Genomic DNA, 25,392 nt, shown 5'->3' on the forward strand with positions numbered 1-25,392 from the left:
CATGTGCATTTACTTTTCATGAAAAGTCTGTACAAGGGATTCTTATTATAATGTTGACAAAAAAGTATCATTAGAACAAATATCATGAGCTCCGTAGTGCATTAAGCAATGCATTGATATAAATAGCATTCTATTATGAAGTTCTTTCCAGTATACTAAGCTACTCATGTATAAACATAAGCATTGTCTGCAGCATACATGATGGTGGTGCAATATTCATAATATTCCCATGTTGAATAGTGAAATGATAAATGCTTTCTTGTTAGAGTTTTGCGTACTGTGCAACATGTAATAAGTAGCTAATAAAACCCACTTACTACATAATTTAATTATTACATACAAAACACAAAGACACAACAACACATACAAATATGACTATATAAAGGGAAAGTGAAGTAAGCAAAAAAGGAGTAGTAGTACCAGAAAGTGTTCATAACCTAACTGATTACCTTTATGCACAGAAATGATTGTTCTGCTTCAAAGCTGCTACTTCCCTATATATAACTATCACATGATGTGACTGCACCCTAAAGAAAGTAATGTGAATACAAATATGAGCATATCCAGAGAAAGTACAGTAATAAAAAAAAAGCAGAACAATAAGAAAGTGTTGATAACCTTACGGATTGTCTTCATACACAGAAAGCATTGCTCTCTTTCAAGTGTGTATTTTCCCTATGTATATGTTTCATATGCTGTGAGTGGACCCTAAGTGAATTATTGTAAGAACATATTTGAAGTATAAGTCTTTTTGTTCCTAACTATTACTGGCCAATATATATCAGTAAAGGAAAAAAGAGCGAGTCAGACATGTGATGTCATCAGTGATGTCATCGATGATGTTTGTGATGTCATCTTTGATGTCCTGGGTGTTAGTCTTAGCAGTGAACGGTGGTGGCACGAATTATGGTTGCTTAGCTTACCATAACTGGTGAATTTCAGGGGTTTTCAGTTTTACTTGGAACCATAACGTCCCTTTAACAACGTTTTTTTTTACTGAATTTCATAGGTTTTTAGTAGCGCAACTAAACCATAACGTCCCTTTAACAAAGTTTTTCTTACTGAATATATACATATGTAATTACTCTGGTTGCCTATACACACTAATTCATACATGAATACAAAATATATAAACAAAGAAATCTTCATAATATACAATAACATTCATTATGGGTTAGTTTGTTTTATGATATTGTGCCATAACGTTTTTCATACCCTTGTGTCTGTTTTTAAAAGAGGTCAAATAGATGTAAGAACCTCACTATTGGAGCGGTGTCTTACCACAATGTGCCTAGAGAACAAAAGACGGAATCAAATACACTGTTATTGCCTGGAGTAAACTTGACTCTTATTATTTGAAATAGTCACACTTCATAGTCGTGTTTGTTGTATTTACTGAGAGTTCTCTAATGTCTCTGTGTTCCTTCTCAGTCTTGTCTTTAAGTACCTAGCAACATCCCCATGGCGTGCTTGTTGATTATCACCCTTCTGTTCCCTTAGAGTGAACCAATGGATAAACAAAAGTGATGTTCACGCACTGCATTTCGGCCTTAAAAGATGAGATAGTCCACATCCATGCGGTGGTCTTCCATTTTTGATGGAACAGGCCTTCGTCAGGACAAAAAGAGCTTTTTGTGCTAGTGTTAATCTTCTAACCCCAAATTTCGTAATCTACAATTAAAAAGAGAAAGGGCAACAATGTTAACAAAGTAGTATAATTGCTAGAGACTGTAGGTAGTGTGGGGCATGGTCATTAACCTGATTGGAGGAACCAAACAGGGACAGGTATCCAATTTGAATGCATCAAGAAGTACGCATGTTGAAAAATTACTTGTAATTAAAAATCACTATAAAGGGTGTGTGTATACCCTAGCATCTATTGCTTAAAAATAACAAAAGAAAAGCAAGGAACACGTCCCTACCTTCAGACAGGAGACACTGCCTCTGTATGTGCTAATGGAGCCCAAAAGCTTCTCATCTGGCAGTTCAGACTTTAATCACTTCAGTAGTCTGCTGCAGCTGAATAGATCCGCACTGTTAAATGCAAAAACATATTGAAAACCTGTGAGGCATGCTCTGTATAACTGCCTCAAACACATGTTGCTGTGTAACTAAAGGGGCTGTTTATCCATTAAATAAGAGATTCTGCCATGGCTATCAGGATACCCGTCTGTATTTAAGAGAGCTTGCAAAGACCCTCATCTTCTGGCACCATATCATTTGCAGAGCCTTAAATCAAATATTGCCTTCCAGCTCCAGCTGGTTGATAGCATTGGGTATTCACATGTTTGCAGTAGCCAGCACTTGTTTCGACTAAACATGGTCCTTTTCAAGGGTATCTACTGGTAAATAGTTAACTGAATTTCCGAAGAATTTCCACATAGAAAAAAAAATATTTGAGTCTGATTTATAAACACAAATAAAATGTATAATATAAGACTGACTGTGTCTATTTTTTAACTTGTGGTATGGTGTTGTTATTATGAAGACGCAGGAGGAGACAGGTAAGGTTCAATGGAAGTATTTATTATAGCTAATAAATGGGAAAAGACCCCCAGCAAATGCAGAGGTTCCCTTCCTCTCTGTAACTTCTCCAACTGACATAAATAGAACATAAGCAAGAAACAAATCAAGCAAGGTTCTATGACAACATATAGAACATGGTGCATCAGAGAGCTCTGTCTACATGCATTTAGTACAGGCAGGCTACCTGCTACTTGGGAAAAACATCACAACACATCTTCCCCTTTTTAAAAAAAAATTAATTCAACATCAAATTAATTCAACAGAACTCTTCTCCTCCTCGAAGCACCTCACAAATGACCTCTCTTCACCGTGGCAATTCTGTCTTTATTCCACACTTGCCCTCCGGCCACGCGCACAGCCCCTTTCATGACTGCTACAACCCTGGCTGGATCTGAGTAAAGAGAATCACATTTCCTCTTAACAACCCCCTTCTTTATCCTGACCCAATCCCCACACTCCACATGCAATTCCTTCCTTCCTCTCCTCCTGTTTTCACGCATGACCCATTCAGTCTTCTTTTTCACTAGTGACTTTCTCACTTCTTCAATAACCACATCCGTCTCCCTGCTCCTACCAAGCCATGGCGGACACACCAGGGAATATGGCTTTCGGCCCCTCCTGAGTTCAAAAGGGCACAGACCAGTTGTGGAATGTGGCACCATCCTTAAAGCCCACATCCTATTTTGTATCGTGGCCAGGATCCGGTCAGGGTTGTAGCAGTAATGAAAGGGGCTGTGAGCATGTAGAGAGAGCTCTCTGATGCGCCATGCTACTGCAATTACTAACCTGCACCTGAGGGTGCTATTTAATGATAATGATGTGTTATTTATATAGCACCTTAATCCAAAGCCTCCCTCAGGTATGGGCTGTTAAGCCTAACAGCCTGAGCTTCGCACTGGCACTGCTCTTCATCTCTCCTCTTCGTCCCAGTACTCTTGAGATTATGGGACTTGTAATTGTAATTGCAATTGGTTATTTGTAACACGCTTAATACTCACAGGTTTAAAAGCGCGGACGCAGGGATCGAACCTGTGTTGTTCTGTGTTTTCTTGCTTCCAAGGCGAGGATGTTGCCCATGAGCTATCCTCCCGGGACGAAGAGTCCCAAGCAACATAATCAGTTGTAACTAGTAATTCACTATTCTTAACTTTAGAACTATTTTGTTTATTCATTTTTAAAAGTACTTCATGATTTATCACAGTAGGGAAAGACAGTTCACTCATTCATCCATTTACACATGTCCTTTCTCCATACCTTTGTGCGTAAGGGAGATGTTCAACTGCATTAGGTGTAACAGGTTCCTCCTTAAGTGGGACATGTATCCGGTCCATCCATATTTCTAAACTCAATATGGGGATCATATACATTAGCATGCTAATAAGCCTTTTATGATTTGGGATATATAAAATGTTATTCCCTTTCAAAGCAGAATCATGTGTCCCATCCCACGGGTTATCCTCACCACCGTGAGCCCTTTCTCCTCCCAGGTGATCCTCCCACAGTGCACCACCCCCAAGGTCAGGATCAGGAAGCGTCTGCCTTTCTCTGGCCACCTGGGAGGAGACTCAGGCAGGGGTTCAGTGAGGGATCCGTAGGATTCATCACAGGGCCTTGCTATATTGGTTAGAGCATCTTTGAGTTTTAGGATTAAGGTTTTTGAAACCAACTTGAACTATGTCCAAATGCTGAGTCTTATTCCCAGTCAGGGGGAGGTCTGGTGCTTGTGAATTCAAGAATCCTCACAAATACCAATACAAAGCTTTGGCTCCATTTAAAGAGCTCATTGAGGGGAAAGTGTTAAAGCAAATGTAACCAAATATGCGTATGTTGCCAGGGGAAGATTTCAATGTTAAAACTGTTAATGGACCCCTTTTGGACTGTATGATGAATCAGAAGACTGCTTGCTGGGGATTCTGGATCCCAGATTCAGGATTCTGACATATATGTGAATGGAATATTAATTCTCTACGTGGCTTTTTGAGTGTGGCCTTCGCTCTGTAAATGCTCGTATTCAGCTGGACATGCCAGGTTTATCAACTTTCAATAATCATCAGGGTTCCTCCACAATTGATTATTTTTGCAAAGCTACAAGGTAATGGCACATTGTCCAAAGATTCCGAGTGGTTAGTGAGCCCTGTAGTGATCCTTATCCAATTTTTCTCAACATTAAATGGTAGTTTCTAATGTAGTCACTCACCTTCAGCACACTCAAGTGAACACGGATATTCAGAGGAGAAGTAAATGGGCAATGATAGACAAATCTACGATTCTCCAGGAAATGATTACTCCAGATTTGCCCCTTTGTGCCTATTCTTAATGAGGTGAATGGCCCACAATCTACTATCCTTGTGTATAATGAATTATTAGGGGAAATATTGGAAATAGTTACAAAGAATATTCTGTAAGAAAGCCTCAGTGTAGGGGATGGTTTAATTCAGAATGCAAACAGGCCAACGCAGCACTTCTTACTATACTAAAGAGCGCCGAAACATCCAGAGTAGGCATCATTATGGCAAGAGCTGCTTAGAAAGCAACCCTGCAAAGGTGCAAATTAGAGCTTGATTAGTTGGCTTGGGAGAATCTAGTTGCAGCAGCTCCCTCTAATAATTTCAAAATCTGTTAGCAACTTGTGGCGAATGAACCTTCTGCACAAACGTATGTTGAAGGGTACAGAGAGAAATGTCGAGGAAGGGGCATGGCTGGATCCTTTTTCTAACCTCTCTAGGGGAACAGCAGAATCAGTCGAAATATCATGTGTAAATCCAGCACTGAAATTTTCATTGAGGAAAGTGGCTTTGACAATTTCTAATCAGACGCATAATCGCTCACCAGGGCCCGAAGCAATTCCAACTGATCTATTTCAATTTTTGCTGGAATTCTGGTCACTGTTGTTGACGGTTAGTTTCAACATCATACTTGAGTCCGGTGTGATTCCTTCATCCTGGAAATTGCACATCATTTTCCCTAATTTTACAAAGAGGGACTGGGCGGGTGTGCTGGCATACAGGCCCATTCTGTTGCTGGATACCACTTATAAGATTTTTGGAAGGGCAATGCTGGGACGATTAGAAGAATGGATTCTAACAATCAATATATTGGTGGATATCAGTTTGGCTTTAGACCAGACTTGGGGACAGGCGATCAAGCAATTCATCTCTATCTGTTGGTGGTACAATCTGTTTATATTAGGCCGGGAGGATAGCTCAGGTGCAACGCGTTTGGCTTGGAAGCAAGACAACGCATAGCAATGCACGTTTGAATCCCGGTCTCGCGCTTAGAAACTGATCTCAGGTATTAAGCACAGTATAAAAGAAAAATAATAATTATAGCATGGCTTTTGATGAAGTTATTAGGGTTAAACTATGGCAAGTGCTCAGGCCCTTGGATTTTCCAATTGAACTATTAAGTGCAATTCAGGTTATTCATATGTTTAACCAGGCTTGCGCATGTTGTTGGGAGATTATGGGCATTGCACTAATTATGTCGTCATACACATAGCAGGGCGACAATGATGGGTGTTAGCCCCTGTTTTGTTTACTTATATAAATGGTCTGCATAAGGTTCTAGTAGATACTAATGTTTATTATCCTAGATTGGGAAGCAGGGCATTCCCTATTTGGGCTTATGCACATGAGACGGTCCTTATAGAGCGAGCTCCCCTACAATGAATGAAAGATTATACTCAATTTATGAATAATCTTGACCTGAAGGTGAACTCAGCCAAATGAACTGATATGGCCTGTAGTAGAGGTAATAGAGCTATAAGAATGCAGAACATTAGAAGTAGTGGTGTTGTGATTTCAAGGATACATGACTTTGATTACCTTTGAATGTGTTTTTCTTCATACCTGACAGGTAAAACACATATTAATAAACAGATACTATAAATGAAACAATCTTTAGAGAGAATTAGCTGTTTTATGTTGATGTGTAAAAGATAACTCCTAAATATGATTTTCGGGGTAAACAGCACCCACATGAAGGCTGCAATTAATTGGGTGCTTCGCTTTGGAATTCAAGCGTGTCGGAGCTACAAGTACCGGGAAATGATTTTGGAAAAAATCTCCAGTTTCTCAGTGCACATGCAACTGGGAGTAGGGTTTCTTGAGGACAACTGGCACATGCAACCAGTATTTCACTGGTTGCTCATTTAGTCAAATCATAAGGTGGCTTTTACCCAGTACATTATTAAAGAACTTTTAAATCAAGTGTGTTCTGTGATAATCCTATGGCTGTGCTTAATCAGAACCTGTTAGGACCAAATGAATGCTCTGCACTTTTATTGTCAGATACTATATTGGATAACGCACAGATACATTTTTTATGATGATAATTTTGCCTCATTTGTAAAAAGTAAACCTGAATCAAGAGAATTTGTAATGAATGCCAGAAGGAAGCATGACATAATTAGTATCATAGATTTCGTACAGCTGTATTTAACTTTGATTGGCCCTCAAAGGGAGTGGAGGGTAGTTCCATAACTGTGCCGCTTTGACCGGGAGGCTTCCCCCTCCGGCTTTAGTTAGTTTAAACCTGGGTACAATTAGGCAATCAGAGTTAGTGGACCTGGTAGGTCGGCTGGTCGATTTTCTGATAATCCTCTCCACTAGGTAGCGGGGGGGCGGCGTTGTTCAGACATTTATGAATTAACGAGACAGTTTTGAGCGAGATTTCGTCGCTGATGGATAACCATCTGTTCTGTTTCCTTACCTCTGAAATATGATCTCTTCTAGCAATGCCCTGTGCCGTCTTAGAGCATTGTTCTCCAGAATTTGTATCTTTTTGATAATGTACTTGCTGGTACCCAAGGCATTGCAATAGTTCAGCTTGGACAATATTATGGCTCGGGGTGGAATGGTACAGCTCTCTTTGGATAGAAAGGGTTTGCCGGCTCTGATTAGCTTGCAGCTGTAGGCAGAGTCCGAGGCATGGCATTAACCTATTTCACAAAGGTGGATGTAGAATCTAGGTAGAAAGCTAAGGTTTTTACCTCTTTAGCAACTTTAATGAGGTTGCCATTAATGTTAAAAGAGGAATATTTGGGGCCAAGTTTGATGCGGTTACATGCCGTTCCATGGATGAGGCGCTCTGTTTTGTCATCATTCAGGCATAGACCGGGGGCAGCCATCCATGCCTGAATGATGAGATTTATTTACCAAGGCCAGATCATTGTCATAATCTCTGGTAAGCGGTATGAGGATCTGGATGTCATCTGCATAGTTAGTGTAGGTGACACCCAGATGGTCCAGATCATCGAATAATGGCTTGGCAAATATATTATACATTGTTGGTGAGATGCTGGAGCCCTGCGGCACACCACATGTAATAGGAATGGGGTCTGCAGCCGCAGATGATGAGAAGACTCTCATAGTCCTGTTGCTCAAAAAGGATTGGATCCATACTATGGCATCCCATGAGAAGTGAGCTACTGAGTCAAGATGTTTGCATAGTACTTTATGGTCCACCAGATCGAAGGCGGCTGAGAGATCAAGGAGAAGTAACAAGGATGTGTTCCCTTTGTCCTTGAGTTCATCAACCTGAGATTGATCAGAGCCGTTTCGGTACCGTGTTGGGGCCTAAAGCCAAATTGGCGGATTCCCAAGAGTTAACTGGATTCTAAATAGTCCTGTATCTGGATATAGGCCACCAGGTCTAATATTTTAAGTAAGAAGGGCCATGTCGTGATGGGCCTGTAATTGGTAGGGATAGATGGATCTAGTGATTGTTTTTTGAGGAGTGGAAGGACCCATGATTCTTTTAAGTTACTCGGGATAGTGCCAGATGTAAAAGAGACATTAATTAGCTCAGTTATGAAAGGTGCAAGGTCTCTTGCAGCATCTTTAATAATGTGGGCAGGGCAATTGTCTCCCTGATAATTGGAGGGTTTTAAGGATAGGATTATTTTCTCAACCTCAGTGATGGTGACTCTTGAGAAACTGAAGCGTTGTGCTGGTTTACTGGCAGGCGTAGGGGTGCTGGCCGGAGTATCTGATGTTGGTAGGCTTGCGTTTTTCTCCGCGATCTTGTTCTGGAGAAGGGTGATTTTATTAGATAAGGTATTCTGTATATTAGAGCACCAAGGGGGAGTAGGGGCTTCTAACTCTTTTAAGTGAACAAAGAATTCCTTTGTGCTTGAGTTAGCTTGAAGAATTCTGTTATTTTAAGTTTCTTGTTTGGTATGTATTATTTCTTTTTTGTAAAGGGCTGAGATGTTATTAAGCTTAGTTTTATTGTCATCAGTGGGCAGGTGTCTCCAGGAGACTTTGCATTTTCGTTTTTCCGTTCTCAAGGATTTGAGCTGCGGGGTGCACCAGGAGGACAGATGAGCTCTGTTTACTTTTTCTCATTTTCACAGGGGCAATGGTGTCTAGGGCTTTGGTCATGGTAATGTTATATTTGTCTACTAAGGTAGCTGGGTCAGTTGTTTCAGGTAAAGAGTTAAGGAACTGTATTATGAGTGGTATGATATTAGCCACTGTGATGTTCTTTTTATTTCTAGTAAGGGCAGGTGGAACTGTTAAGTTATTTTTAGAAGTGAGAATTCTGATCTATTTAGGATTTGGTGGAATTATTCCCACCGTTGTTGACAGTCAGTTTCAGTGCCATACTTGAGTCTGGTGTGATTCCTTCATCCTGGAAATTGGACATAATTTCTCCTATTTTTAAAAAGAGGAACCGGGCGAGTACTTTGTACAGGCCCGTTTCGTTACTGTGTAGCGCTTTTAAGATTTTTGGACAATTAGAAGATGGATTCTGACAAACAATATATTGGTGGATATACAGTGTGGTTTTAGACCCGGCCTGGGAACAGGGGATCAAGCACTTCATCTGTATCTGGGAATGGTGCTCGTTTCATATAGCGCTCCATGCCCTACTTGATTAAGTCAGCCCTAACAAAGGGTTCAAACTTGTGAAGTGCAGTCAGCTTTCATATCAGAGACACTTTACACATGTGGTATTACACCCTTGGAATTGTTACCAATCATGTCCTCTTCCTGTTATAAATTGGCCAACTTCAATTACATGCATGTGAATGAAGTCGGAGGGATCAGAGACTGCATGAAGGTCACCTTACTGGCGACTTGACTCCATCCCAGCCCTAGTGGCCTTCCAGGGATGCTTATCTTGCATCAACTCACATATTGTTATATTGCAGACTTACTCATTGGTCTGCCCCACACTCCCAAGGGTGAAATGCAGGTTATGCAATAGTGTTGCAGTGGTGCTGGTTAGGTCAAGAAATCTCACAATTATACATTTTTGTAAACGTCTGACAGATGAAATGTTGAGCCACCCAGATTCAAGCCTGCGGTCATTTCTGTGCTGCTGCTGCGTTCATTTTCTAGAATATCTTCACACAGAACTCAATGTGCTGATTATCATCTTGATGTCATTCACAGATGCTCATCACTCCCTCTTCTTAACCTGCCCTTATCCTCGCCCTTGCTCCTCACGATCCCACACATATTGTGTCCGTTCGTGCAGCCTTTCCTCCCATTGAAGTAATTCTTTCCATGTTTCTTTTTACTATGAATGAACCCAAACCAGACCAACCCTCCCAAAGATCACCTTTTATTAATGAATTGCTCTAAAAGCAGATGGGCAAATTCAGGCTATAGGAGAACCTTGAAGAATCTACCTAAAGTACAAATAAAAGTGCATTTTGCCTTACATCAAGAAAATAACAAATTGTTACAAATACCATGACTGTGTTAGCCAAGTGAATTCTGTTGCCTTTGCTTCAAATAAAAACATAAAATTAAAAAGGCACAGGATTGTCAAAAGATGATTCCTACATTAGGGTTTTCTACCTTGAGCCGCACTATTACTGAGTTTACTCCTGCCTGGCATTTGAACACAGCCTCCTAGGTAATGTATGGGTATTACATGGAGTAACATTGTGTCTAGTTCAGTATCATTTTGCAGCTTGTTGGTTAAAAAAGAAAAACAAGAAACAAATGATCTTGCAAAGATGATACGTTTTATAAAACTATTACTGCATGTGGAAGGCAGCCTTGGGGTCTTGAAAGCTAGCAGACAAAAATGAGCTAACTTTACAAAAGATAACATGCCTGCAAACCTATGGGCCTCATTACAAGTGCGGCGTCTGGAAACAAGGGTGCTAGAAAGCTTATTGGCACCCTTGTTTCCGGAGCGCGACATGACAGGTCTGACCCTGCCGAGGGCAGCGGCTCCAGCAGGCAGAGTTGCAATGAAAGCACCGGCACCGTCAGCAATGTTGCCAGTGCTTCCGAGTCCCCATTCCCATATAGGGACTTATATTTTCCAGAGCCTGACTTCCTGGGCCGCCAGCACTTGTAATGTCCCATGGCAGCGGGAAGCTAGGTGCCCGAAATGGTATTACATGGTCAGCTGCAACCTGCCAGTCGCACCAACGGGTTACCACTGACCTTGTAATGAGGCCCAATGTGTTTTTTTAAACACTGCACTATCGCCTGCTTTATTCTTTCTTGCACTACTCATACTCTACTTTCTGTCCATGCACATGAATTGCTCTACCCCGATAACCCTACATCTTTCTCCTTCTGCACAACTATCTTCCCATGTGCTTCTGTGTCACACCTCTCTCTCTCCCGGGCCTACACCTTTCTCTCCCTTTAACTCTCTCTCATTTTACGCCACTTTAACTGTAACACTCTTCCCTATCCACCTCTCACCAACTGGGCTGCATCACTTTCCTACTCATTACTCTCCAAGCACAGTGAAGTGCACCACCCATTCCCTATCCACCTCTCTCCAACTGGGCTGCATCACCCCTACTCATTACTCTCACAAGCACAGTGAAGTGCACCACCCATTCCCTATCCACCTCTCTCCAACTGATCTGCATCACCCTCCTACTCATTACTCTCACAAGCACACTGAAGTGCACCACGCATTTCCTATTCACCTCTCTCCAACTGGGCTGCATCACCCTCCTACTCATTACTCTCACAAGCACAGTGAAGTGCACCACCCATTCCCTATCCACCTCTCTCCAACTGATCTGCATCACCCTCCTACTCATTACTCTCACAAGCACACTGAAGTGCACCACGCATTTCCTATTCACCTCTCTCCAACTGGACTGCATCACCCTCCTACTCATTACTCTCACAAGCGCAGTGAAGTGTCCCACCCATTCCCTATCCACCTCTCTCCAACTGGGCTGCATCACCCCCCTACTCATAACTCTCACATGGACAGTGACGTGCACCACCCATTCCCTATCCACCTCTCTCCAACTGGGCTGCATCACCCCCCCTACTCATTACTCTCCAAGCACAGTGAAGTGTACCACCCATTCCCTATACACCTCCCTCCAACAGGGCTACATCATCCCTACTGATTACTCTCTAAGCACAGTGAAGTACACCACCCATTCCCTATCCACCTCTCTCTAACTAGACTGCATTATCCTCTTACTCATTACTCTCACAAGCACAGTGAAGTGTTACACCCATTCCTATCCACCCCTCTCCAACTGGGCTGCATCACCCCCCTACTCATTACTCTCACACGGACAGTGAAGCACACCACCCATTCCCTATCCACCCCTCTCCAACTGGGCTGCATCACCCCCCCTACTCATTACTCTCCAAGCACAGTGAAGTGTGCCACCCATTCCCTATCCACCTCCCTCCAACAGGGCTACATCACCGCTACTGATTACTCTCTAAGCACAGTGAAGTACACCACCCATTCCCTATCCACCTCTCTCTAACTGGACTGCATTATCCTCTTACTCATTACTCTCACAAGCACAGTGAAGTGCACCACCCATTCCCTATCCACCTCTCTCCAACTTGACTACATCACCCCCCTACTCATTACTCTTCAAGCACAGTAAAGTGTACCACCCATTCCCTATCCACCTCCCTCCAACAGGGCTACATCACCCCTACTCATTACTTTCCAAGCACAGTAAAGTGCACCACCCATTCCCTATCTACCTCTCTCCAACTGGGCTGCACCACCCCCCTGCTCATTACTCCCACAAGCACAGTGAAGTGCACCACTCATTCCCTATTCACCTCTCTCCAACTGGGCTACATCACCGCCCCTACTCAGTACTCTCCATGCACAGTGAAGTGCCCCACCCTTTCCCTATCCACCTCTCTCCACCTCTCTCCAACTGGGCTAAATCACCCCCCTACTCGTTACTCTTGCAAGTACACTGAAGTGCACCATCCATTCCCTATCCACCCCTCTCCAACTGGGCTACATCACCTCCCTTCTCAATACTCTCCAAGCACAGTGAAGTGTACCCCCTATTTCCTATCCACCTCTCTCCAACTGGGCTACATCACCCCCCCTACTCATTACTCTCACAAGCACAGTGAAGCGCACCACCCATTCCCTATCCACCTCTCTCCAACTGGGCTGAATCACCCCCCTTCTCAGTACTCTCCAAGCACAGTGAAGTGTAGCCTCCATTGCCTATCCACCTCTCTCCAACTGGGCTACATCACCCCCCTACTCGTTACTCTCACAAGCACAGTGGAGTGTACCACCCATTCCCTATCCACCTCTCTCCAACTGGGCTGAATCACTCCCTACACATTACTTGCTGAGCATAGTGGAGTTTACCACCCATTCCCTATCCACCTCTCTCCAACTGGGCTACATCACTCCCCATACTCATTACTCTCACAAGCACACGTTTATCCAAATGCAGAATGCACTGGACATTGCTCCCTAATATCGTCATCACGTGCACAATACCCCAATCTGTCCTCGTGCACCTCTCTCTCATGGCCCCAATGATCCCCTGCATCTCTTTAACCTCAATGTCCCACTATTAACTACACCACTCTCTTGCCATTCATATTTCTCTGACTAACTCCCCACTCGCATGCACCATGTACCACTCTCTACACCAGCACCTCTCTCAGCTTCTGTGTCCCAGGCATTTCTTTCCCCTCAGCCTCTGTCCCTCAACCGCAATAAACCACTCTGCCCATCCACCTTTCTCTATTCCTATCCCTCCCACCGCACATTTTTATCTCTCAGGCAATGTCATCTCTCCCTGCACTCCTCTCACATGCACATTGTACCACCCTGTAAACAACTCTGCTGTTGCAAGACAGCAGGTGCTTGAACCTTGCTTGCTGTCTCCTCTGATGAGCTTTCATTCTGAACTCAGCGCCACTGTTAGTGACTGAGCTCTGCCTTGCGCTTTGTGCTTGGCCCCGGCTGAGGAGAGAGGCACTGGGCCGGGCCAAGCTGCTTGAAGACTGTGTTGTGAATATGCACAAATATGCATAGATGCTCCTGGCTTTGTAGCAACAAAAAGTACAATAACACCAGTTTTAAATGTTTCCAATTCATGCTATATGTGGACTGAATGCATGGTATGTTAAAAGTGTATTCTTACAGTCTACCATATGGGTAAGAGAGGCCTATGAAAGTGTATGAGGGAGCTGCACCCTTGGCACTAGCTTTGTGACCGTGGGTCACAAAGGCAATGGCAGGGGTCTCAAGAGCATTGCCAGGCATAGCAACTGCTACCTCCGGAGAACCCCAATTGATGTCCATGTTTGCAAAATGCTTTTCTGTTGGAAAGAAACGCTCATTCTGCCACCATTACAAGAATAGGAATTTTCGGAGGCCTTTCTTAACTTCTGCGTTCTTCAGACTGTAAATTATAGGGTTACACAATGGAGTAACAGCGATATACGATAAGGACCATATCTTGTTCTCCTTCATTGAATAAACTGACGTTGGTCGAAGGTACACAGAACAGGTGGATCCATAGAACAACAAAACCACTGTGATATGGGAGGCACACGTCCAGAAGGCCTTGTGCCGCCCACCCTTAGTTTTGATTTTCAAGATGCAGGAGACGATGTTGATGTAAGAAGTGATGATTAAAATAAACGACGTGACCGTTATCATAGAACCCAAAACAAAAGTAAGCACTTCAACTGGATGAGAGTTGCTGCAAGAAATCTTCATCAAGGCTGCAAGATCACAGAAGAAGTGGTTGATGGTGCGGGTCCCACAGAAGGTGAGCCTAAATAATAGTTTAATGTATGCTAGTGGTATCAAGAGGCTAAAGGTCCATATAACAGCAGCGAGCTGTATGCACACATCCTTATTCATGATGGTCATGTATCGCAAGGGGTTGCAGATGGCCACATATCGATCGTAAGCCATGACTGTGAGAGTGAGGATTTCTGTAGATAACATACCTACGAACAAATACACCTGCAGCAGGCACTCGGTCATAGACATGTGTGTCCCCTCCTGGAAGAAATGGGCCAGCATCTGAGGGAAAATGTTTGAGGTGTGACAGATGTCGACAAAGGACACATTTGAGAGGAAGAAATACATGGGTGTGTACAGATGTGAATTACAGTAAATTGTTACCATAATAAGAAGGTTTCCTGCCAATGTCATCAAGTAAACCAGTAACAATGCAGCAAAAAGTGGAACTTGGAGCTGTGGAAGATCGGAAAATCCCACAATCAGGAAGCCTTCTTCTGAACTCAGATTTTCTCCTCCCATTTTGTGCAGTTCAGGAGCCAAGTCTTGCTATCAACGCTGAAAGAAAAGGCACAAACGAGGTTACTCTTAGTGTTGCCAGTCCCATTGATGCAAAGGTTGGGAGAGATGAGTTGCAAGCATCATATTTCCCAAAAATCATCTAGAGAAACACACTTACGCAAATCGTGATTTCACCTTTTTTGCAATGGCTGCATATGAAAGTGGCAGAAACATTAAACAGCAGAATCTGATGGGGTGGGGCCCCAGTGTTTCGATCTGCCTTGTAAGGTTTCAAGTCAGTCCAGTGATTTGGACCCTAAGGTTTACGTTAGCAAGTGGCTTGAGGTTAAACTCTGCAAAGACTGAATTCAGTGGTTAATCCCATGATTGAATGCAGATAAATCAACCTATCCAGAATCCATGCCTACACATTCTTGAAGTCCAAAAAAATATGTACTAGCACAATTCCATGTCATAACAAAATAGTGCACAGCCCACAAAGTAAATCTTTTTGTATTAGATTGCAATCAAAGGTTGTACCCGTTCTACAGTTTAACATTTCAAAAAAACTCATTGTCTAATTCATAGAACTTTAAGTGTGGTGCAAAGGGACTTTACACTGGTCCAAAGTGTCTTTGCACTGCCATCAAACACCCTGATTCACAGAGTGATGCACCCCATCCGAGCCAGACACGATCAAAGTAAGCTGACGAGGCCAACTCTACTTTGAAAAGACAATAGGCCTTCTCATCATACCAGATGCCACGGGTCACACAAGTTGCACTCCCAACTTTGTACTGAATTTATTGGCATCACCTCTGTTCGTCCTATCTCAAATCATGGAATGTTCCAGACAAGGCTCCCCCCTTATCTCTTTCAAACCCTGGGTGCTAAGTAATGATGTGACCGGGGCACCACTCTCATGTTTGAATTTCAGGGATTTATTTGGTTTGCTTGTGCATTAACTTGTAATTCATATGGGAGGACCACCACTGGGTGAATGCAGTAGTGCCCTAAATCTTTACCAGGCCTATTGGCATCACAAGACCTCGTGCCCTGTTCTCATGAATGCGTCCTTCAAAGGAAACATCCCTGCCCTCCATACAATGAACAATCCATTCCCACCACATTTGTGTCTTGTAGCTGGATACAATTAATGGTTATCTATGAACCACGGGTGCCTCTGACCTAGGCTTTTCTCCTGACAAACAGAAAAGGGGATTTGTTTTTGGGACCCAACTCAACAGAGCCGCAGCTCCACATCATGGCCTGCAATCTGTTCTGTTCATCGAGTACTAGGCCCCAACATCCAATATGGCGATACTCCTGCTGTGTTAATACACTGACCTCACTTTTACCACAGTGCCTTTCTGACTCCATATTCCACCTGTTTCAGCTCTTTTCCTCACTAAAAACGTAACTTTGGATACAGCAACTAAACACAGGGCCTATAATACTGCCCCATCTATAACCACTGTAACTGCATCATTAATACATTTGTTGCTCTTTCTGTGTTGCTATATGTGAGTATCCAATATGTGTCAAACCTACCTCGAAAAATACATGTGCCTTCTGCCACGCAAAACATATCCTTGTCACACGGTGGTATGTACTAATAGGTTTTTCTCAGCCTGAGCCTTTTAGCCTGTCTGGAACGCTGTACATGCATCCCAACATTCTGCTTCTGGTCAATCCATACTGCTCTTTCTTTCACAGTGGTTTTCAGATGTGACAGGGGAGAGTGGGGATCCAGATATTGTATTCCCCAACTATCCAGTAGTTTGCGTCCCTCGCTGTGCCAAACATAATTGTTGGATGCAGGTGACTGTTAGGCAGAATCCTGCGCAGTTCCCTTAGGGAGCACTACACAAGATTATGACTACAGGTGAGAGCAATAAATCCCCTTTGGTATCAGTCCAGACCACAAAGATTTAGTTGGTAGCTGTGGCTGAGCAGTCAGACTTATCTCAAGAGGAAGATGAGCTGTATTAAGGGTTTACACAATAGGCCTACAAGACTATGGTACAAGGAAACACTGACCAAAGCTTTGTATTAAAAAGTAGTTATATATTTATTTTATACACTTCTAATAAAACACATGTATCACAGTCATCAAGCAAGTCAAAGGAAAAAATATACACACTCCCAAGTTAAATTGTAGACCAAGTGAACCAGAGTGAAAACTGAGCAAAACGGCACAGTGACAAATACACACAAGAGATCCTCTAACAATTCCTCACAAGAGAGGGAAAGCACAAGTTATATAGAAATAGGTTCTTACACACCCTAGCAACACTTCCCATCAGTTTGTGAACCAGTTTCAGAAAGGCAGTGTATCAGTATAAGCAATACTTAAATGAAAACTGAGCAAAATGGCATTTCACAAGGTTTAAAAATGGGAAGGAAAGGGTAGTTAAAAGAAATAGGTGCACCACAGAGATCTAGGTGAGAATCAATCTAAAGAAGGCAGATCTAACAAATGTAGCCAGAGTCAGTAGGCCTGTGCCGGAGTCAGTGGTACAGAGCAAGGGCCCCGGAGCAAAATGTTCTTGTAGCTGCAGTCAAGTCTTTGGTTAGCAAAGTTGAAAAGGTGGATGCAGAAGTTGAAAAGACAATGTCAAGAGAGAGGGGTGGCCAACCCAACAGGTAGGTAAAGGATTTAACACACCTTTAGTGCTACCGCTAAGAAAGGGCGGTCTGGCGGAACAATGTACCTTTAAATGAAGAAGTGGCTCATGCGGTGGCGGTTGTTCCTGGTAGATCCTGCAGTTCAGGTGATCCAGCAGAGCAAGAGAGGCTCTCGTCGTGGAGGAAGGTTCGAGTTGCTGCACTACCCAGGGATGAAACCAGCCGCAGTGCTGCCCGACGAATAAAAGGTACACTCCTTTAAATCGCAGTCCGGGTAGACTGGTGCCTGGCTATCCGGCCTCCGAATATAGGGTATGGGAGATTCGACCAAGGCAGGTCCGGGAAGGCGATTGGCAAACTGGTTGGCCCCACCAGCTGAAGGAAGAAGGCTCTTGCAGGTGAAGATCTTCTCTCGTCGTGTGGAGAAAAGTGCTGAGATGCTGAAGCAGGGCTACAACGGTGGTTCAATCGTTGCAGATGTCTTTGGCTTCTCTCCTCTTCGGCTTCTTAGTTCCAGTGGTGATGTCTTGCTCTTCCAGTCCTCAGGACCCTGCTTTTATGCAAATAGATCCCCATTCATACAGCCTAGATGTCACTCACACAGTGGAGTGGTCATCTTGGCGGGAGACCATCCAGCCTATCAGGATAGAGTGCGACATGGGTTGCGAAGGCAACCCTGTCCAGGGGTCCTACTCCCCCTCCCACACAATGGACCCACCCCAGGCTCAGTGGTGCCGAAAGGAGGGCATCTGGGCAAAAGGCCGCCAAAAGGACGAACAAAGGATCCCCGACCTGGGTTAGGAGTTTAGAGAAATACACGAGAAAGAAGTTATATTAAAGTTCTGGCAATAAAAACCTACCAGAGTAAAGTTAATATTAAAATACACTGGCGGTATGTTAGAGGCTGTCAGAAAAAGTGGTAGCCTCAAACAATGGGAAAATCCCACAGGGAAATATTTGCGGTCGAATATTTATGGTAGTAACCACTGCCACCAGCCAGAAACTTTTGAGAGAGGGACTGTACGGTACCCTTTCGAAAATGAATATCGGGGGAAAACTATTAACCCCTTCCAGTACCTTCATAGTTAGATGGGTTGTACTGGTTTAGTTCATAGGATTTGACTAGTAAAGTCAATGGGGAATTTACATGCCCTGGGAGACAGTAGTCAGTCCCAGGGAATGGAGTCTATGTTTGAGGGTGCTGTGTAACATATAAAGATGGTTCCTATGGGGTTGAGAAAGATCCCATAGACATTAAACACAAAAATAGCCTAGAACACACATAGCAAAAATGCCTAAGAGTGGGAAAAAGAGTCTCACTCTTAGCAGGTAAAAAGAAACATAACCCTTCAAATCCAGCAAAGCTGCTGGGGGATTCTATGGGTAAAGGAAATTAGCCATAGAATGAGAATTCTCCCTAACAGTGACCCCTCATTTCCCTCATCACCTCCTTGCAGTTCAGATTTTCTGAATGACCCAGGCAAACTTTCAAAAAATAACAAGCAAACCTAACTTTCACCTGTGCCTCAATGATGGAAATCCCTAATTCTAAGAGCCTTGCGCAATCTATGGGTACTTTTGGGGAAGTCCACTACATTTTTTAAAATTCTATTTTGAATCCTCCCCAAAGCACAACAATTAGAATAGACCCACATCTCACTCCTGTATAGCAACAGCTTGGCATTTACTTTGTAAATAATGCCGTTAGCAAATATTGTGCCTTTAACGCCTTCAACAAAGTAACAGGAGATCAGGCAGCGATGGTGATGCAGGAGACTCTGGGAGCCATGGAAGCCACTAACTTCACGGGGCTGACCCCGAAGGTGGTATATGGGATCCCAAATAGCCTCTCTGCAATCTCCAACTTGTTCACCTGAACCCTATGTTCAAATCCAGGGATGTTGAGTAAAATACAAAATAGAGTCTAAAAGCTACTGCCCCACAAGTGATATGCAAGCAGGAGACAGTCTTAGTCAGAACCATGTCATGAATCAGGTACAAAAGTGGGCAATCCATAAGAGGGTCCACGTAAGCACTACTGGACACACCAGTGTGAATGGTGGAGAAGAGAGCTGCTCATAAGTGATAACATTAAAGTGATGTCCGTGAAAGAGGTGACTATCCCACAGGCAAGTACAGAGAAGCCATACCTGAGCCAGGAAGCTGCAGCTCAAATGTTTAATGCTTCAGCCCGCAGAGCTGTGGGTCTGCATTGAATCATGAACACAATACTTGGCATGCCTGATACACAGGATAATCAAATCCCAAGGAACCCTTCATATGAAACCACATCCTGGCTGGCTGTAGGTGGACCCGGGAAAACCACCAATGCCCCAGTTACCCCTTAGCTGGAGCTTAAAACAGGTTGGGGCTAAAGCAAAGAAGTTTAGAAGAAAGCCAGAGTAGCAGAGTTGTACAAAGAGAGTGAGCGAGGAGAGGATGTTGGCAGAAACATGAGGGAGCGGCTGGCACTGGAAATGAGAATGATCAAGAAGGAAGAAACAAGGTGTAAAGAGGGGGTTGTATCAGAAGAAAAGAAAAATCAAATTAATGAGGCCCTTAGTGTCAGAAGCGGATGTGCTTTGCCCGTAATGGGGCCTGGGATGTGCTCCAGATCCTGGCTGTTGGAAGAGACAACAGTTCAATGAAGGAGAAAAGCTTGTGTACCACCCTTGACCTGTGGCCTGATAAAAATCTTTGCATCATGAACATCATCTCTCTATATGAGGATGAAATCAATTGTCAACTGGACACTGAGTTACAAAGCCCAAGATTGCCGGCTTGTGGTGCAGTCTGCAATGAGAGGGCCCCGGGGCCTGGGGGACCTCATGGAACTGTAAGTGACTTTGCTTGAACCTCTCAGGGTGATGCAACTATGGACATGAACTGATGTAGCTAAGGGGACCAGCTCTTAGGACCAGGTCCCACTTCAGAATAGGAATGGAAAGTCCACCTCGCGCTGATTTGTGCTTTCCTTGAACTGCTCCAAGGGTGCCCTAAGATGTCTCCTTGTTCTGTAAAAACCTGTAATATAGGCCTTAATCTCTGCATATGGTTTGGGATAATTTACATCACATTTAGTCATGTTAAATCTTCTATTCATTTCTCTGCTGCAACACTACACACAAATTGTGGACACATGGTGATTCACAAAGATTCATACATGCTGCAGCACAAAATGTGCATCTGACACACTTTTACATGCAAATGCACCTTGAGTCACAAGTAAAAGAACTATCCTGGGGACTTTAAAGGGTAACACTTTTTTCATTTTTTTTCTTTGAGGGTGGTGTCCTACTTTCGAGAAAATGATCCTCTTTCTGGAAGTAATGTAAAAAAGTAAAACATGCTCTTCCACATTTGCCAGTGGTCTGAAAACACACTTACGCCACATTGGAAAAGTTGCAAAATGACAGAAGAGCAGTTTCTTTTGTTTTGTGGATGGAGTTGGAGTTGCATCAGGTTGTGACCCTCCTATGAATTGCCCTGATATTGCCACTCCTCCATACACACCCATTTTGCAAATGAAAGGTGGGTGTAGCCAATGGTGCATACAGCACCTACATGTTCTCTCACTGGTGCCCCTGAGGGGCGAGGGGGCTTGGTGATCTAGAGGCATATTGCAGTCACATTTTTAAATGTTTTCTATGCAGAAGAGTAAACTAAGAATGCTGGCGGTGTGTGTGACACAGTACAAGGCTGGGCAGAGGCTAAAGTGTCCACTCAGCCTCCACACTTCTACAAACTAAGAGCCAACACAATCATGAAGGTAAAACATGCACTGTCAAGAGATATACCTCCTTCGCCTTTTATGGTAACGTGACCTAGGGATGTGAATGTGGTTCAGTAGCAACCAACCCAAACAGTGAAGCATAACAGTCCAAAATAAAGCAATGTCCAATCAAGTTAAATATATAATTTAATGAAACACACCATGTACAATAATAACTAAGTAGAAAATACTGTCAAAACCCACCCCTGTAGAAAGAACACAGAATATGCAAACATAGAATAGATGCAGAACCCTGGGTAATGTGACAGAAGGGGAAAGGCAATAAAGGACCACAATGTTCAAAGGAAATGTTCTTGAGTTTGCAAAAAGGATTAAAATGACCTATCCGTTCTGTAGGGTCCCACAATAGACCAGGGGGGAAGATGTCTTGGTTTTTCGAAGGCATAGAGCCAGGCTACTCAGCTTCGGTCAAGGGTCCTCTTCAGTTAGAAAACACGGCAGGTGCATTGGCCCAGCCGTGAGCTGGAATCAAGTTGGGGTTAAATTGAAAGTGGATGCGGTCTCAAATAATTTACTCGTGAGTGCGGATCAGGTGGTCCCTAGGTTTAGTCGGCTGTCGAAGTTTGATGGCAGTGAGCTGGTACCAGGATACTCAGGGCAAGTGAGTCACTGCTATGGGAAGCTCAGAGGTCACGGTACGAGAAACACCAGCGTCTGGTTGATCGAGTTACTAGAACAGCGATGATGAGGTTGGACCTCAAGCAATTCAAGGTCACAGGTGATTGGAATGAGCGAACTTTGCCCTTCTGACATCACACTTAAAATGCTTTTCTCTAGAGGAACTGCAGGGGCCAAGAAAGAGAAAGAGAGGTAGACAAATTCAAGATGGCAGAACCCACGCAAAATTGTACAGATCCTTCACTGGCTACACCAACCCCACCTCCTTACCTTCTCAATAAAAATTAAATGCAGCTCGATGTTGTGGGCCCTAGCCCCTGGTGAATGGGTGTGCCTTTTGATTCCTGTTCCCTGCCCAGCCTCCTGTGCAGTGGCTGTCTCTGGTGAAAGAGTGTTATCTGCTCTTACAAAGTAACAAAGAGAGGCAATCCCCTAAGGATGTGGGCCTGCCAGTGGGCAGGGGGATGCATTGTCTGGAATTAATACACATGACACTGAACTGGGCCCACAGGGTTGACACTGTGTAATATTAGTTTAATGTGTCTGTCTTAACTCTGGGAGCTGTGGGCCACCATATCCTAACTCAGGTATGGGTTATATTTACAGTTTATTGTGCCACCAGGAGAGCATGCAGTTTTGGAACCGAGTTGCATGTGTGAAATGCAGCTTCTGCGCTGCAGAGACTTGGATGTCACTGCAGCTGTTGAGTGGGCACCTAAGACCTCTGAACCTTCACAGTGCTGCTGGCAGAGCAGGCACTGCAATCAGGATACTGTTGCAGCAGCACACGGATACACACAATGCTTTTGGCATGGAGCTTATGAAAGGGGAATCTGATCAGCAGATTACCTTTTCAGAGATGGAATTGTCCACATAATATTTATTAATCAATAACAAAATGAAAAACAGAGCTCTTACAGCCTTGTCAGATGGCCATTCCTTACATACACCCCAGCCCAAAACATTGAGACGCCCCCTTCTAAGGGCGTACCTCATCCTCAAGGTGAAAGTAGCTACTGAGACCATCTGCATTAGAGTGCTGCAACCAAGGTTTGTGTTGGATGGCTATGTCCAATCCCTGTAGGGATATGGCCCAGTGCAACAATTTGGGATTCTCACCCTGCATAGCCATACGTCACATCATAGGTCTTTGGTTCATTTAGATGGTAAAATGAGACCCAGGTATGGAGGGTTCAGCTTTCAAACCACCCACACAAGCGCAAAATCCCCCCTTTCAATTGTGGCCCAGTTATGCTTTCACTTTGCCAAGCACCTATTAAGATATGCACCCGTTTGCTCTACCCCCTCAGAGTTTAGCTGCACTTACACTGAACAAATTCCAAACTCACAAGAGTCTGTCTGTATGATCAACTCTTGCCCGTAATCTGGGATCCTCAGAACGGGCGCCTTGTACAAATCCATCCTTATAGCTCTGGAAGGAGACTCCCACACTCTCAGTTCAGTTTACCAAGCCATCTCGGCCAGGATGGCCTCCCACATGCTTTCACTTAACAATGACAAAACAGAAATCCTCCTGAATTCTGCGATAACTTCGAAAACTTTGCTAAGCACACTGGACAGTTCTTACAAATCCTTGTCATCTACAGCTTCATCATCCTGGCTCATGCGAGGTTAACACGCTAGGGGTCTACCTGGACTCCACTTTGTCACTTACAAGACAGGTCAATGCCATCGCCTCCACGGGTTTGGACGTATAATAAATTTTATGAATAAATAAATAAAATAAATCCTCTTGCCCTTCCTTTAAATTCTTCCTTGAATCCAATGCAGATCCAGGGTCAAGGGCAGAGGTCTACAATGAACATGCACACGCCTGTGCATGTCTGTCACCCTAACACATGTTAAGCAAAGCCTTGCACCACACATTAGACAAAGGTCCAGAGGTCTACAATCACTACCCACTGAACACCACTAGCTCTATAGAGAACTGTTGAGTGGTTGGGTGTTTCTCTTCTTCATAGCTCTGGAATCACTGTGACTTAAGGTCCGGTCACTACCGGAGCTTCTCCGTTTTATAGGAGATACTCCATTTTGATAAAATAGTTGAAATCAGGGTGTCCACCTCCCCACCCCCTTCCTCCAACATTTGTCTTGGCATGATAACGGACAGAAGCAAATTAGTGTTGAATGTACACGCTCATATGGGGTGCCAGCCCCTGGTCAAGGGGTGCTGAAGCCCTCCTATTTTAAGGAAGAAGGAATCACTCTGCAGTGACACCCAACCCGTGGCTCCAACAGCAAAGGGTGTGACATCACAAGCCTCTCAAATTTCTCATCTCGGATAGTGGTGGGTATTAATTTACGTTTAACCAATCATTAACGGGATGAAAGCAGCAGGCGTACAGTAGCAGAAGACAAATGCCTGCACAGGGCATATCAATAGAGACCTGAAAAGGACTTGCTCCACAAGGTACGATTTAAAGAAGTCCTTTATTGAAGCCCGGATCTCGCAGCACCTGCTGCTGGTCCGCTGGGCCACTCCACTGTCTCACTTCAAAGCAAAGCATTCCAGAATAATAATACACTCTTCCCAAGGAAGGGAAAACACATAGGACCTCATTCCGAGTTTGGAGGTAGCTATGGCGCTATTAGCCCCATGGCTGCCTCCAAAATCGGTCCGACTCCGGTCTGGTGAAGGGAGTAATTACCGGCCTAGTCCGAGGTCGGCAGGACCGGTAATTCCCCATTCACCAGACCCATTCCCATTTGAGCCCCCATATGGCTCAAATGGGAAGGAGGAAGGTGCAAATAACGGTACCGTTATTTGCTCCCTGGTCCCTTTGCGTCTCCCGCTAAGGAACCTCGTAGTAGGGCGCAAAGGGATTACCGGCGTCATTACCGGTGCCCGGTATCCCTTTGCGCCCACCTTGTAATGAGGGCCATAGAATAAAGAAGCAGAATCAAGAATACAACAACCCCCATTTGATGACGCCAAAGGCGTAACTGCTCTAATGATTACCAACTTTGTGAAACAAAATAGCCTCTGAATTGGGGTGAAAGATGCTTTTAAAACTACCATCGAGGCCCCCAAAATGTACCCACTTTAGGCAATGGCTCATGAACCTTGAAGCTCACATGCATTCAATTAACAGCATTGAAATTTTCTGTTCTGCCTGCTATTAAACTAGCCAGAAAAGGGACTATTTCTACTGTAGTTGGAGGGTTCCTGCAGGGAGGTATTTCAAATCCCACCTGCCCAAACCTCATTACGACCCTGGCGCTCTAGTAATGAAGGGTGCCGGTACGGGACCGGCACCCTTCATTACAGGAGCGCCTATTACGAGGATCCCTTTGCGGGACCCGGAACAGACGTCTGG

The sequence above is a fragment of the Ambystoma mexicanum genome, chromosome 3p (assembly GCF_040938575.1).
Source record: "Ambystoma mexicanum isolate Mex_15411 chromosome 3p, UKY_AmexF1_1, whole genome shotgun sequence".
NCBI lineage: Eukaryota > Metazoa > Chordata > Amphibia > Caudata > Ambystomatidae > Ambystoma > Ambystoma mexicanum.